General features: G+C 36.1%; 1 pseudogene across 1 annotated transcript; it reads right to left on the bottom strand.

The window, feature by feature from the left end:
* Positions 1-1,757: 1,757 nt before the first annotated feature.
* On the bottom strand, positions 1,758-2,212 carry LOC308556238 (large ribosomal subunit protein eL32 pseudogene; annotated as a pseudogene). The gene has a single exon. The product of its transcript is annotated as a large ribosomal subunit protein eL32 pseudogene (transcript).
* Positions 2,213-4,739: the final 2,527 nt, after the last annotated feature.

Genomic DNA, 4,739 nt, shown 5'->3' with positions numbered 1-4,739 from the left:
GGAATGATTGAAAACCCATAAAAATATATTGTATTTGGAGCAGGGAGCCACATTATGGAGGAATTTGCAGCCATTGGAAGGAGATGGCTTTTACTCTGAGTGAAGCACAGACAACCTTTGAAGAGTTTTGAAGGGAAGTGATGTGATAATACTGGCATTAAAATTGTATCAGTTTGGTTACCATGTGGAAAACAGACCATAGAAGAGAAATGGCAAAAGCAGGGCAACCAGCTAGGAGGCTATTTCAGTAATCCAAGCTGACGTGTTGGTAGCTGATGAGAAGTGGTCAGATTCTAAGGAAGGGCTGACAAAATTTGGTGGAGACTGGATATGAAGTTTGAAAAACAGAGGAATAAAGAATCATCCCAAGTTTGGTACCTAAGTAACTGTAAAGAGGGTCTTTTTTTAATAATTGAGATGAGAAAGACTGTGAAAAAAATTACTGCTTTTTGCAGATGTTTTACTTGTATACTTGGAAAAAAAACCAAGATAATCAATGGAAACCTGATACAAACAAGACAACTTTAATTTTATAAAATTAATATTTGAAAAGCAGATTTCATATATACTAACAATAAACAATTTGGAGCTATAATGAAAAGACACTTTTCATGAGCCATAAAAAATAAAATATCTGGAAATAAAAAGATATATGCAAAATTATATGAAAGAAACTTGCCAGAAGAAATATGCAAAACCAGAGGAAAGAAATGTTGCTCAAATGATTAACATACCAAATTCCTGGGTTGGAAACTCAGTGTTACAAAGATGTTAATTCTCTGAAAGTTAATTCATATAGTTAATTTATAAATATAATGAATTCCCAATAAAAATACCATTGGGAGTTTTGAGGTACTAGGAAAACAGATGCTATATTCATGTGAAAAAAATAAACAAGAATAGCAAAGAAATTCTGAAAAAGAAGGGCAATGATGGAGGGATTAATCTGATTAGAAATTCAAACCTTATATTTAAAGCCTTGGTCCTGCAACTAAAACAATGTGATACTAGTTCATAAATAGGCAAACAGACCAATATAAAAAATAAAGAAATCTAGAAATATCCTGAAGTTATTTAAAGGTAGAATATTCAATAAATGAAATAACCGAGTAGCTAGCCATCTGAAAAAAAAAAATTGGTTTCATACTTATACCATATTCTAAGAATAAGTTCCAAGGGATCAAGGTATTTAAATGTTTTAAATAACCAGTCAATAAAAGTACTAGGGGAAAGCTGAGGAAGAAATTCTTTTATAATCTGATGTGAGGCCGATTCTTCTAACCAAGACATCAAATCAACAAGTAACAAAGAAAAAAGAAATTTCTGCTTGGCAGAAACAATAGTAAACCAAGTTAAATTCCAATGACAAGTTAGCCTTATCATGGCCTACCCAGAACTAAAGACTATTTTTCTTTGTGACTGTCAGTCATAAGGTATAGCTCAGAGTGCAGAAGGCAAAGAGGTTGCTATCAAAAACTGAGGCTGGAAGTGAGCCATCAAATATGTGTTTACTGGGAAAACTCATTACTAGCTTATTCCTCAGACCTGTGGATGAGGGGGAGAGGAGTAAGAGAGACACCGCAAGTCAGATATCCCAAGTTTCACAGAAGACTTTTTCTTAATGAAGATAAGAGGACCTTGTACTTAACATTTATTGCTACAGGCATTTGAATAATTTGAGAAATTGTACATATCTGTAATCCAATAATAGGTCAATTTGTGTATATCACCATTTATTTTTTTTTGATGGCAGAATTTTATGATTTTATTAACACAAATACAGTGTGTACACAATTTGTCTGTTCACTTCCTTCGCTGCGCAGCCTGGCATTGGCATTGGTGACTCCGATGGCCCGCTGGGCTGCTCTTTCTACAGTGGCTTTCGGTTCTTTGAGGAGCCGTTGGGAGCAATCTCAGCACAGTGAGATTTGTGGCAGTGCAAGCTCCTTGACGTTGTGGACCAGACACCTCCAAAAGCCACTGGGCAGCACGTGCTTTGTTTTCTTGTTGCTCCCATAACCAGTGTTGGCCGTCAAGATCTGGCCTTTGAATCTTCTGCGCACCCTGTTGTCAATGGCCCTGGGTTTCTGTCGGTTATACTTAACTTTGACATATCTGTCTGACCGGTGCCAAGTGAACTTCTCGGTCCTCTTTTTGACAATCTTGGGTTTCATGAGGGGTCCGAGCGCAGCCATGGTGCCGAATAGGAGATGGCTGCCGCCTCCGTAGGCAGCGCCGAGGCAGGGCTGCCTATCACCACTTAAGGAGAGTCTAGTTGCCTGGGAGAGGTGTCTGCCCTGTAAGGATTTTTGGTGCTGTCGTCTGTACCATTGCACACTTATGCCTTGTGCAATAAGCAGGTTGCCTGTATCATTGATTTTGATATTACTTGGCTTGTTGAGAATATCACCCAGATGCAATGCCTGATTTTATGAAGAAGGATGTTGAACCGTGAGAATAATATGATTGCAGCTGCATCTAATGGGGGCTATGAGAACAGTTTTAGAGCCAGTTGCATTTCACAAGACTCAGCAGGCTACACACAAGACACAACAGATTCGTGCTCAGATCTCAGTGGGACTTTTCAGGGTAAGTCTTGTAGAATATACAGTGTGTAGTTGCATAGCAGCCCAAAATGTCACATCAGGGACATTCGAATCACAATAGATGGCTTTAGTCATATAAAATTCATGGGTCCTACTTTATATATAAATAAGCAGTGGAGGAATTGAATGTTTGACTATACTGTCATGCATAGAACATGACTAGACTGTGAAATTATTATAATTGGTTTCTAACTTGGAGCCAGGTTAGCAATTTAGAAAATTATATATAGATGATAACTTCTTGGCATTTAATTGACTAACACTTTTTCTGGAGACTTTTCAAAATGAATGTCCTTAGAAATCATATTTTCTTTACTGTTTTTCCTATTAAGATACATAGTTATTGACCTGAGTTCTTTGATTATTGGCCCCACCATTCATCCCAGATCATTAACCATATTTGGGTTCATGCTGACCGAACCAACACCAACCACCATTGTGAATAGATAATGAATAGTATCAAGAGAAAGGAAAAAAGAAGATGTAGGTTTAAGTGCAAATTCCTGAGAATTTTTAATAAACTTATTTTTTAAAGTCATAAGGGCAATATAGGTTTATTATAGACAAACTGGAAACTATTTATAAATGTTTTAAAAAATTAAAATTTCCATAACTTAGAATAGATGCTCTTTATATTTTAATACATTGCCTTTTTCTTATTTTTAAGTATTTTTACACAATCAAAATTATATACTTTATTCAATGTTATGTCATGTAAAACATATAAACCAAAAATTGGTTTATAATACTGACATATATACCAAAAATTTCTTCATGAATATAATTTATAATTAGGTTTATTTTATTCTATGGATGTATTATAATTTGTTCAATCATTTTTTGGGGGAGTTGACTTTTTTCCCCCAAGACTACTTTTAGTATTATTCACTTATCAGGGTATGCGGGGGGGGGGAGGGGGGGGATAAGAGGTTCTTTTTCATGAATTTTCAGGCAGAAATGAGAATAGAATCCAACTTTAGAAGGAGATTATACTTGTATTAGGGAAAAACACTTAATAGATCCTTTGGTTTAAAAGAACGATAGGTCCCCGGCAAAGTTTAGAATGGAGATGTCAAATTAAGATTTCTAAATTGCTCTGCAAAATAAAGTAAAAGTGCATTCTAGTGCCTACAATTTTCCCTGGTACTTAATGAGGTAATAATTGTCCACTTGGTCAGTCTGGTGACAGGATGCAAGCTTCAGGCCAAAGCAGGACAGAGATTTTAGTTACACTGTACTGAGAAGGTTCTATTTCTCCCAGACACTCTCATTTAGAACAGCTTTCAAAAGGAAAGAATCAAAGAAAGTGTTTTTTAATTCCATGTCTAAATAGAAGAAAAAAACGACAAGAAAACAATATTCTTCTTTTGGAAACAAATATTTTTTGATCAAAAGCTGTTTGGTAATGCAAGATAATGTAGACAGTTTTGTTTTAGCAAGAACAATTGTCAAAAGTTTAGCAACTTTGAACATTCATAAATCATTTCTGTTCCCTGAGGCTTTTATAAGTTTTGATTGTTCAAAGATAAGAAAAATCTGGCCCAACTCTAGAAACATTTGGTGTTTTGTATTTTGTTTTGTGTCTGAATGATAGATGTGTGAACATGGGTGGTTACTACAAGTCCCTAATCATGCATTTGGACACATGAATGGGATTTAACAAATTGTCTCCCACAGGATGGGCATATTCTCATGATTCCAATCCAGGAATGGAGTTTCCCAGGATGCCAGCTCACTACTTTCTCCGACTCACCTCTGCATAAACAAAAATTGAGGTTGCCCTATGGGAGAGGGGCAAATCTCGGCTTACTCTCTGAGTCCCTTTTGGGTCTGTGATTTAGCACCAAAGAAAGTGATCCAAATAATTTAGTATATATCTGGATTTTTTTTCCTCTTAATACATATCTTCCTTCCACTCACCACTTCTAACTGTGCTTCACCCTCTGTGTTTCCTTAATATTCAGACCCCTCAAATGTCATTTACACAAGAAAAGCCTGCCTTCTTCATTTAAAAACAACTGTTCCTATTCATCTGTTTGAAGTCAAGAGTAGAGGAGCTCCAGGCTATGCAGTCTTACAGGCTATCATGCTCTCTTTCCTTCTGCAGTATGAATCGGAACATATGCCCAAAGC

The sequence above is a fragment of the Miniopterus schreibersii genome (assembly GCF_964146895.1).
Source record: "Miniopterus schreibersii genome assembly, chromosome: 4".
Taxonomy (NCBI): domain Eukaryota; kingdom Metazoa; phylum Chordata; class Mammalia; order Chiroptera; family Miniopteridae; genus Miniopterus; species Miniopterus schreibersii.
The sequence above is the reverse complement of the archived record's forward strand: the minus strand, read 5'-3'. Positions and strand labels throughout refer to the sequence as shown.